The 11,681-nt window shown below is 45.5% G+C and overlaps 1 long non-coding RNA gene across 1 annotated transcript; it reads left to right on the top strand.

Moving 5' to 3' along the window:
• The first annotated feature begins 3,033 nt into the window (after positions 1 to 3,033).
• Positions 3,034 to 6,202, top strand: LOC310850562. Its single transcript, XR_014567367.1, has 2 exons — positions 3,034 to 3,122; positions 5,830 to 6,202. It is a non-coding gene; the product is annotated as an uncharacterized lncRNA (long non-coding RNA).
• The last annotated feature ends 5,479 nt before the right edge of the window (positions 6,203 to 11,681 follow it).

The following is an 11,681-nucleotide window of genomic DNA, read 5'->3' as shown; positions in this document are numbered from 1 at the left end:
CATGTTTGTGCAATATTTTAAAGGTTGTCCTGTAAAGGAAGAATAAGGTAACAGCAGAAGGAGGTAGACATTCAAGAGACAAGAAGAGAACGAGTGAGTTGGAGAGCTCCCAGTCTCCAATTATAATCAGGACACTCATCGCTTAACATATTGTTCCAGGATATGGCCCGAAGGCATATGAGATCACCACTTTGCTGAAGCTAAGCAGGTCTGGATCAGGTCAGTGCCCAGATAGGTGAATGCCTGAAGGCCACATGCACTCTGCCTTGGTTGCCATGATGGAAGAAAGGTGGAACTTCAGGTGCATAACTAAGGGTGCATTGAGATGTGGAATTTTGCACTAGTCTTCCTTGTTCTAATGCCAATGCTTCTGTACCAGTTTCTAATATTCCCTTTACACTGCCTATTACCTGTTGCATTTTTGGAACCCTGGCTTTTTAAGCACTACACCACCAGTAGACAACAGCAGACATCATCAGATATGTTGCCACCCTTTATGTGCATGCTCGCATCATGAGAAAGAACTGCATACTGGGATATACCCCTTCCCAATTTTGGGGCATGAGCATGAAAACCCTGCAGCACAAAACTCACACAATTCTCTGGCTTACAGAGTTGCAAACTCCCCCCCCCACCCCGAAAGCAAATAACACAGAAATAAGCGCTAAACTTCTACTAGATTTCAGTAGATTTCTAGAAATGGTTATCACATTGTGTGAAAGATCACATAAGACACGGGGGAAAATTCAGGTAAGGAAACATCAGGAAAGTGCTACAAAGTGCTGTCTGAATGCCACCTAAGACTTTTTTGTTCCAGCAGGTGTTTTAAGGTGGTGTTCAGTTTTATGATAATTTTTGTATTGTTTTATTGTCTCATTTTCTCTGGATTGTTTTTATATGCATCACTTAGAAATATGAATAATTATGTGGGATATAAAAGCCTTAAATAAAACAATGAGCAAAATGCAAGAAAAGAAAGAAAGGAGGAAAGAAGAAAGGAAGAAATATTTGCCCTTCAGATGGGTAAGTCTACAACCAAACTACAGTACCTATCTAAACTTGTTTGAAAGTGGTTTGTGTTCTTTGCTTATGTATTAAAATATGTCCATACCACCATTTATCCATAATAACTAAGTGGCGTATAAATATAAAGTACAATAAGATTACAACATTCAGAATAAAAAAGAAGTTTAAAGATTATCAATGATCATGATCATGTACATTTTCTGAACTTGACACTGATTTAAATGTGTTCAGTCACCATGATCTAACACCAAGGTGAATAACCTTTTTCAGCAGAAGGAATGCATTTCCTTTAGGAAAACCTTTTGGTAAGCAGAGCAACAAATATGATACTTCCTTTTGTACAATAGACTACATTCTATACCCTACCAGGACATCACCAGAGGCCACCCTGAGGCTTCAGATTTGGGCCCTGAAATCTCAGGGTCTGGGATGCTCCTGACCTGGCAACCCTATACAAACCTGAGGTTTTGTACCCCCCTCTAACCTGTAAACCTATTCCAAATCATGGAACCCTGGTTTAGTGATCCAATTCTAAGAGAAGAGCTAGACTGAGGGTGATCTTTCCCTAGCTAAGGCCTTCAAGACTTTTAGATGATTTATAGAAATGAGCACCTTATAGCATCATTGCTGTAAATTGCAATGGAACCAGGCATTGATTTTCCAACTAGAAGGGCAAAAATACCCAGGAATCCATAAGGGATGGTTTGGAAGAAAGGCAGGGGAAAGGGCCTATGGCATTCTTAGTGTGCTGGTGCAGATATTTTGTTTGTTAAGAAGACGTAGCTCAGAAAGTCATCCCTATGTGCTTTTCTGTGCACTGTGGTTTGCTGTAACACTTGTTAGTACTGGACTCCCCCTCATCCTCTTTATATAGCAAATCATAGGGTATTAGGAACACTGAATGGTGATTTCATCCCATCACATCGCAACAAAGCTATGTCAACTACTGTACATCAACGTGCAGTGACTGTGCTAGAGCTGGTCTGGCAAAAAGCTACCTCAGCAAGCTGTCAATTCAATGTTTTGTACATTTTCTTTTTGTGTATGTTTGCTCTAAATTTCATCTCCCCTGTCTGATGCCATAGGATACAAGTCTGTTACAAAACTCAGGCTACAACATGTCAAATATAATGAAAAGGGGGTAGCAGGGGAAGTCTTGCTTAAAACTTAAACCACCTGCCATCTTATTCCTGGGGAATGGAAACAAGTACTCTTCTTATCATCTGAGGAAGGCTGGGGGTCCCTCCAACATTGGCCCAGGACCATGTGGTTGGCAGACAGCACCAAGGACCAGCACAGGAGACTAGAGATGCAGGGATGATGGTCTTTGTGGAGCAGGATCCTTCAGAGATAGGAAGGACATAAAAGCCCAGCTGGATCAGACCAGAGAGACCCATATAGTTCAGCTTCTGTTCCCACAGGGGGTCAACCAGATGCCTATAGGAAGAGAGGAGAATGTGTGTGCAATTTTTTTTCAGCTGGATTGCTCCGGAACAGCATTCCAGAACCTCTGAGGTGACCCCTGGAAGTGTGGGGAGAGACCTCAACAGCCTCAGCAAAGCCCTGCTGCACCTCTTGCTCATAAGGAGACCCTCCCCAGAGCTCTAAGGGGACATCCTCTATGGGCTCCAGAGGGGGTCTCCTCACGAGTTGGAGGCACAGCGGGGCTTTGCTGAGGCTCTTCAACCACCCAGCTAACAGCTGATGCCCAGGGAAGCTGTGCCTCAGCTGAGCAAGCCCCCAGCTGTTCCAGTTCACACAAGGTGTGTGTGTGGGGGGGACTTTAAGCTGCCCAGGTTAGGCAAGGAAGGCTCCGCTCACCTCAGCTGAGCAGCCTCAACTACCCTCTGGCTGGCAAGGAGACCCCCACCCCCTCAGCCCAAATACATCCTCTTTGGACTCTTTGGGGTGAGTCTTCTGAGGGAGGTGCGTTCCAGCACCATTTTGTCTTGAGAAACAGCACTGCTCTTGCTCTTGTTCTCCTGCAACTGGTATTCAGAGGAAAACCATCTTTCATGCTGGAGGTAATATAGACTATAGTCATCATGACTAGTAGCCATTGGCAGCCTTCTTTCTCCTCGGTTAATTTGACTGATGTTATAATAATAATAATAATAATTTATTATTTATACCCCGCCCATCTGGCTGAGTTTCCCCAGCCACTCTGGGCGGCTCCCAATCAGTGTTAAAATCAGTACAGCATTACATATTAAAAACTTCCCTGAACAGGGCTGCCTTAAGATGTCTTCTGAACGTGAGGTAATTCTTTATCTCTTTGACATCTGATGGGAGGGCGTTCCACAGGGCGGGCGCCACTACCGAGAAGGCCCTCTGTCTGGTTCCCTGTAGCCTCACTTCTCGCAATGAGGGAACCGCCAGAAGGCCCTCGGCGCTGGATCTCAGTGTCCGGGCTGAACGATGGGGGTGGAGACGCTCCTTCAGGTATACAGGACCGAGGCCGTTTAGGGCTTTAAAGGTCAGCACCAACACTTTGAATCGTGCTCGGAAACGTACTGGGAGCCAATGCAGATCTCTCAGAACCGGTGTTATGTGGTCCCGGCGGCCACTCCTAGTCACCAGTCTAGCTGCCGCATTCTGGATTAATTGCAGTTTCTGGGTCACCTTCAAAGGTAGCCCCACGTAGAGCGTGTTGCAGTAGTCCAAGCATGAGATAACTAGAGCATGCACCACTCTGGCGAGACAGTCCGCGGGGAGGTAGGGTCTTAGCCTGCGTACCAGGTGGAGCTGGTAGACAGCTGCCCTGGACACAGAGTTAACCTGCGCCTCCATGGACAGCTGTGAGTCCAAAATGACTCCCAGGCTGCGCACCTGGTCCTTCAGGGGCACAGTTACCCCATTCAGGACCAGGGAATCCTCCACACCTGCCCGCCTCCTGTCCCCCAAAAACAGTACTTCTGTCTTGTCAGGATTCAGCCTCAATCTGTTAGCCGCCATCCAACCTCCAACCGCCTCCAGGCACTCACACAGGACCTTCACCGCCTTCACTGGTTCTGATTTAAAGGAGAGGTAGAGCTGGGTGTCATCTGCATACTGATGAACACCGAGTCCAAACCCCCTGATGATCTCTCCCAGCGGCTTCATATAGATATTAAAAAGCATGGGGGAGAGGACAGAACCCTGAGGCACCCCACAGGTGAGAGCCCAGGGGTCTGAACACTCACCCCCCCACCACTTTCTGGACACGGCCCAGGAGGAAGGAGCGGAATCACTGTATGACAGTGCCCCCAGCTCCCAGCCCCTCTAGACGGTCCAGAAGGATGTTATGGTCGATGGTGTCAAAGGCCGCTGAGAGATCCAGCAGAACTAGGAAACAGCTCTCACCTTTGTCCCTAGCCCGCCGGAGATCATCAACCAGCGCGACCAAGGCAGTTTCAGTCCCATGGTGAGGCCTGAATTCCTGATTGGAAGGGATCCAAATGGTCCGTTTCCTCCAGGCATGCTTGGAGTTGTTCAGCAACCACCCGCTCAATCACCTTGCCCAAGAATGGCAGATTTGAGACTGGGCGATAGTTGGCCAAATTGGCCGGGTCTAAAGATGTTTTTTTAAGAAGCGGTTTAATGACCGCCTCTTTCAGCGGGTCTGGGAAGGCTCCCTCACAGAGGGAAGCATTCACCACCCCGCAGAGCCCATCGCCCAGCCCTTCCCGGCTCGCTTTTATCAGCCAGGATGGGCAAGGATCAAGGAGACAGGTGGTCGGTTTCACTCGTCCAAGCAGCCTGTCCACATCCTCGTAGGTAACAGATTGGAATTGATCCCATGTAACAGGACCAGACAGAACTCTAGCACTCTCCCGCCCTGGCCCTGCTCCCACAGTGGAGTCTACCTCCTTCTGAATCTGAGCGATTTTATCTGCAAAAAACTTTGCAAAAGCATTGCAGGAGATCTTGGGGTCCCTACCAGGCCCCGGTGGTACAGGTGGTTCTGATAGATTGCGAACCACCTGAAAAAGTCTCCTGCTGCTGTTTTCTGCAGATGCAATGGAGGCGGCGAAGAAGGCCCTCTTCGCCGTCGCCATTGCCACTTGGTAGGCTCGACGTTGAGCTCTAACCCGTGTCCGGTCTGATTCAGAATGAATTTTCCGCCACCGGCGCTCTAGCCGTCTCAACGATTGTTTCATCACCCTCAGCTCCGGGGAAAACCATGGGGCTGTCTGGGCTCCATGCAATCGGAGAGGGCGCTTCGGAGCCAGACAGTCAATAGCCCTGGTTAACTCCGCATTCCAGCGTGCCACCAGGGAATCAGCTGAAAGGCCATCAACTTGGGATAAAGCATCCCCTACCACTCTCTGGAAGCCAATTGGATCCATTAAGTGGCGGGGGCGGACCATCCGAATCGGTCCCACCTCCCTGCGGAGGGGAAGGGTTGCGGAGAAGTCCAGTTGCACCAGGAAGTGATCTGACCATGGCACTTCTTTTGTTTTGCTTTTAGTTAATGTCAGATCACCAACATCCGTAGAGGTAAACACCAAGTCTAAGGCATGTCCGTGGCTATGAGTTGGGCCAGACTTATTCAGGGACAGCCCCATGGAGGCCATGCTTTCCACGAAGTCCCGAGAGGCCCCTTGTAAGGTCGTGTCGGCATGGATGTTAAAATCCCCCAGGACAACCAAGCTAGGTGTCTCCAGGAGCATATCCGCCACGACCTGAAGCAGCTCGGGCAGGGAATCCTTGGTGCAGCGGGGAGGTCGGTACACCAGTAGGAATCCTGTACTGCCCCTATTGCCCAACTTCCAGAACATGCACTCAGAAAACTGGGTCTTCCCAATAGGACGCCTGGTGCAGACTAATGACTTCAAGTGGCACAAAATGTTTGCTCTTCACTTGTAAGGAATCATTCTTTTAGTGTGGCAGCCCCTGTCCTTTGGAAGTCCCTGCTTATTGACATTAGGCAAGCACCACCATTGTTACTTTCAGACACCTGCAGAAAACATCTCTGTATCCAGACACATGATTCGGTTATGCCCGTTCTTAAATTTGCCTTGGATGCTTTATTGTGTTTTTCTTGCTTTCAGAAGTTTTTAACAGTTTTCAAATGTTTTAAATTTGTTTTTATCTTATTTTTTAATTTTTGTGTGTGTGTTTGCTGCCCTGGGCTCCTTTGAGAGGAAGGACAGGATATAAATGTCATAAATAAATAAATTGTCCCTTTTTAAAGTTTTTAAAGTTGGTGACCCGCACTGCATCTTGTGGTAGTAAATTCTATGTTTAACTGTGTGAAGAAGTACTTCCTTTTGTCTGTCTTGAATCTCACAGGTTCTTGGATTTTCAGAGAGGGACAAAAATACATCCCTGCTCACTTTATCCACAATATGCATAATTATATACACCTCTATCATGTCCCCACCCATTATCATCATTTTTTATTTGTATGCCGCCTTTCCACAGTTAAAAAAACAATGCTCAAGGCGGCTTATGGCATAAAGCGTGTTCTCCCTAACAGAGCGCACGTGTTGCGGTTGGGGGAACAGGCCACCCTGTCATGACTAGGCAAATTTGGTGGAACCCAGCCTTTAAGAGGTTAATTGGGTTGCTGGGGATTTTTGCTTGTTGCCAATTTGGAGGAGGGGTCAGAGGCTTTAAATATAGGGGCCAGACGATGGGACGTCCTCTTGGCCGTTTTGCACTGGATCACCCGCCCTCCCTCCCTTTAATAGGGTGGTTTTGCTCACTTGACCTTGCTATGCCTGTCATGGGGTCGTTCGCCTTGGTGCGGGGGCCTGGTAGGAATTTTGCCATTTGGCTGATTGGCTGGTGCCATTTGGATTTTGCCTACTACGTAGCAAATCGTCACAACTTGTAAGGTTGGCGGTTAGGCATTGGTTAAATTGGTGCTTGGAGGGGTAAGTGCCTATCCCTCCAAATGATGTGGAAAGGGAATTCCGTTAAAGGAATCCAGGGGCTTGCCATTCTTTCATCCTTGTTCGTGGAGCCGGACTTGGGCCGTGCAAGCCCCACCGGAACATGAGGGTGAGAGGTGAGGGTCTGTGTCCCAGCTTCATTTTCTCACCCAATACTTGTTTCCCAAGCTGGCTTCCTGTGGTGTCCGGAAGGGTCCAGCTCTGTCCTTGGGGGGCAAGGACAGATAGTCATAACCAATGCCTAAGCAACCACTCACATTTTTTGTATTTGAATAAAGTTGTGGCCAAAATTATGCCGAAAACCTTAAACAAAAATTGAAGCGTGAAGTGTGAATTATTTTGGGGGGTGGCACTGTGGGACTCAACACGCAACAAGATTTACATAATTACAAAAGTCTTAAACAATAAATAAACCACATCAAAAAAATACACAACCAAATGGGAAACAATTTCCACATAAATAAAAATCTAAAACTAAGAATACAGCATTAATATCACAGTTTAAAATGAAATAGGTAAAAAATAACAGCAATTTAAACAAAAAACAAAAACAAAACAAAATGGAGCCTTCTCTGCCCAGCGGCAGCAGCGGCAGTAATCCCCTATAGAGCCCATCAGGCCCTGCCCTGGGCCAGGTGGTGAGTTGCAGGGCTGGGGCCCTCAGGTGCTGAGCAGGGGAGTCCTCCTGGGTGGTAGCCACAGCAGCAGTTCCTATAAGGCATGTAAGGCCCGGCCCTGCGCCAGGTGGTGAGTTGCTTTTCTTGCTCTGTTAAGCAAAAGCCCTAAACGTTGTAACTTTTCCTCATGGAGGAGTTGCTTTAGCCTTATTATCTTTCTTTTAAGTGCTGAACCTTTTATTTGTGAAGCAATTCTACCCAATTGCCAGGTTAAGGGACCAAATTAGCCATGTTGTTTTTTGGTTCTACCACAAAAATCTTCCATTGCTCCAGCTAATGAATACAAAAGGACTGAGACAACTGATAGTCACTAGACATGTCGTTTTACATTTTCTAAACTACATTTACTCAATATGGAATGCAGGGACATAACTGGCTGTGTGGTACCAGACTGACTCAAGGTGTTGGTTTGTGAAGCCTAAAGAGCTCAGGGTCCCAGTAGTTGCAGGATGCTTCCTCCAATACCAGCCAACCCAATCCCTAAGGTCAGGTGGGGAGGATACTCTGCTTGTGGACTCCACTAGGATTTATGGTTCAAATTGTGTGACAGGGTCTTCTTTGTCCTGGCCCCCTGACATCGGAACACCTCCCCCCAGGAGTTGCATTTGCTTTAACTCCTCATTTTTTACATTCATACACCACCTGAAGATTTCCTTGTTTACTCTGGCTTTTTAGAGAATGAAATGCTGCTGGGTTAATAACCAATGGCTGTAACTGAATTCTGTGTTTTAATGGCTTCATTCTTTTCTATTTTATCTATTTGATTGTTTTTAATCTTTTATTGTACATCACCCTGGGCTCCTTCTGGAGGGAGCAATTTATCCAGGTAACAACTAAATGGATAAATAACTTTATTAAGCGCCAGATATTTAGATTCTTACTTCTTTGCTTTGATTTACCTCACTCCACCCCCAGACACCCTTGGACCTCCTCTTGTCACAGCATTTCTGGTTATGAGTCTAATTGCACTACCATGCTCCAAAGGCTAAAGGCAGATTCCACAGTAGAAAGCTCATTCCCTGTAACCAGAGCTTCTTGGCAATGGTAATTTCTTGCCTCTAGTTGCCACCGAATATTGCCCAGAGGGAAACTTGATGTGAGTTTGAATCATCCTGCTCAGGCAGAACATCTGGAAGAATCTGGAGGTAAATTCTTCCTGCGGGGTGGGACTGGCACACGTGTACATGTATGCTCCAAACTCTCTCCTATTTCCCAGGGATAACCCCCACTTTCTGGCACCTGTTTCTGCTAAGACAATGTCCCAGTTTGGCATTTTGTGGCCATGCTGGGATACCATTTTCAAAAATACGGTTAATGTGCATACATTATCTATTTGAGTTGTTCAGATTTCATCCCCCTCCCCTGGAAGACATGAGAAGTTAAATCCCTGAGAGGAAGGTGGGCAGATGACTCTTAAAACATGCATGGAAGTGTTGGCATGGTTGGCTTGGTGCAAACAGACTAGTGAGGCCAATATGCCGCTCCTGCTGCTGTGTTTACACCACACCAGCCTCCCCTCTGCCTCCCCTTTCTACCCACTAAGCAACAGGGACCCAGCTGCCAAGAAGCTAGCATAACAGCTTTGCCCCACCTGGTGAGGCACTTCTTTTCCTAGCCCTCCCTGGAGATGCTTCAGATTTAACCTAAGGTAGTCTCCATGGAAGGCACATGCTCTGCCACTGAGCCATGGCCCTTCCCTTCCACGCAGCTCCAGACTGTAATTTTATTCCTGAGATTAGTATGAATGGGAAAGTCACTGAATGTTTTCCAAGGGTTTTTCACTAATGCAGACTCCATGGTGTCTTGAGTTGCCTGTGAGAAAGAGGCTGGTATTTATATTCTGAGTAATAGCCGCTTTGGGCCTGTGGCTATAGGAGTGGATTATTATGGGTATAATTAATCATTGAGCCCTGTAAATTTACCTAATAGAACACCTTTTGAGGTATCTCTCTTAAATCTGTCTCCATCCAACTGGCTGGCAAAATGAAGGCTGTGGCCACTTCATACTTTTGCAAGTTGCATATATTAAACAAAAGAGGCATTGCATATATACTGTAGTTGTACTTATATAACTTCATCCAAAACTTCCTGTAAGCTTCAGTTACCAAGGCACAGCATAGTTCAGGTGCTGTGGAACAACCTCCCAGGTGCTTCCTGAACAACCTGGCTCCCCTAGAATGTAGCCCAGTTCCCCATAATATTCTTATTGAGATTATTTATTTAACATCTTAAAATGCTTTAACCTCTGAAAAACCAGTGTGACATGAAATTATCCCAATTCTATAAATCAAAGGTTGGAAAAGGAAAGAATGTTGTTTGTTTAAGAATGAAATTTTGGTACATTTCCCTAGGCTCAAAGCAGTTTGCTTCTTGCTTTTGTAGAAGAGATAATATTGCTGCATCTCTTTGTTTCATTTTCTCTTTTGTATAGATTTTCATTGAGTTTTGATAAATCCTACACATGAGATCAATTACACAATAATTCACACAACCAAGTTTTAAAAAATCATATAATAACTGGGGGGGGGGGGGAGCAGGCACAAGCACAAACAAACACCAAAACTAGGCAAGTATAAAAAATGCACACAATAATCTTCAGGATATGTATAACCAAAAACAAATGAGCCATTTACTTAGGAAGCAATAACCCGTAAAGCTTTGGTTTTTGGACATTCTCACCATAGATGTAAATATGTCCCTATCGCCTAGCAACCCTGTCTACATTTCGGCAAGGAATCAGTGTTATGTGACGGTGACGATGGAAATGAATCCTCATGCATACAGATTGCATGTGTGTGTGATCATGGGCCCTGTATACACCCTGTACACATCAACACAGTACATTTAAGGGACTCTTACACCACTTTAACAGTCATGGCTTCTCCCAGAGAATCCTGGGAACTGTAGTTTGTTAAGGGTTCTGACCTCACAAACGTACAATTCCCAGCACCCTTAGAAAGCCATAGTTTCCAGGATTCTCCATTGCTGTTAAAGTGGTGTATAAGAGTGTTTTAAATGTATAGTGTGGTTGTGAGCAGATTTTCTGGGTGGTTGACAACGATTTCTGATTTCCTGTTTTTTAACAATAGCAGCAGAACAGCCATCCCTCTGTCACCATAACTTTTGATGAAATGAAGAAAACTTGGGATAATTGGGAGTGGATATACGTGTGAGCCTGTGAGCTCCATTGAGTTCTGGTACTCAGAGCAAATTCCTGTTCTCAGAATTCTTTAATTATTAATAATTGGAAGCAGGCCAGGTTTGGTGGTTCTCACTTGAAGATATAGCTGAACCCACTAGCCTGAAGTCTTCCTGCTCCTGATTTGCAAGATAGAAAATTATCATCTAAAATTCATGCTTCTTTTAAATATATATATAAAAGTAATGTATGAACCAGGTGAACTAAACCAAAAACTGTTTCAGAAAGTACAAATTAGGTAGGCTCACCTTTAAATGCAAATCCCCACTAGCACTCCCAGAAACTGGCATTCAGAGGCACATTGCCTCCAATCCTGGTTGGTCCATCCTTCAGATCCCACTAAAACCAGTTCACTCATCTTTTACACTTAAGAGGCACCCTTCCCTTCAATAAATGTCAAAGAGTTGCTGTCTCTACTTCCTGATTATGCATTCATTTTCTCAGGCTCCCTCTGCCAGTTGCCGAGTCAATTAATACAAATATGCATAAGAAGCCATAGTAATCTCATTAATATTAATAAATGTTAACATTGTAATATACTTCTTTTTATTACAATATCACCTTCATTAGAATTTTGTTTTGCTTTTCGGCAGTATCCTCAGCAACAGTGTTGCTCAGTGGGGAGAAGAAAAAGGAGAGGGGTGGAATCAGGGGCAGGGTGGTTTGGTGCATGCCTCAGTAGCATGGAATTCAACCAGTTAAGTACTTTAAATGGAAGAATGAAAGATTTGGAGATTCTGACTTGTGGGGGGGGGGGGAGAAGGCAACGTGATCCGAGGCACATTCAGAGAACACATCAAATGCACTTCCCATCAAAGAAAGTTTTTATTAACTTTATAATGGCCTGTGATATGTATCTGCAACTCAGTCATATTGCCTTCATTTGTTTCTCTGTGTGAC

This window comes from Podarcis gaigeae (genome assembly GCF_964106915.1).
Source record: "Podarcis gaigeae genome assembly, chromosome: 8".
Lineage (NCBI taxonomy): Eukaryota > Metazoa > Chordata > Lepidosauria > Squamata > Lacertidae > Podarcis > Podarcis gaigeae.
The sequence above is the reverse complement of the archived record's forward strand: the minus strand, read 5'-3'. Positions and strand labels throughout refer to the sequence as shown.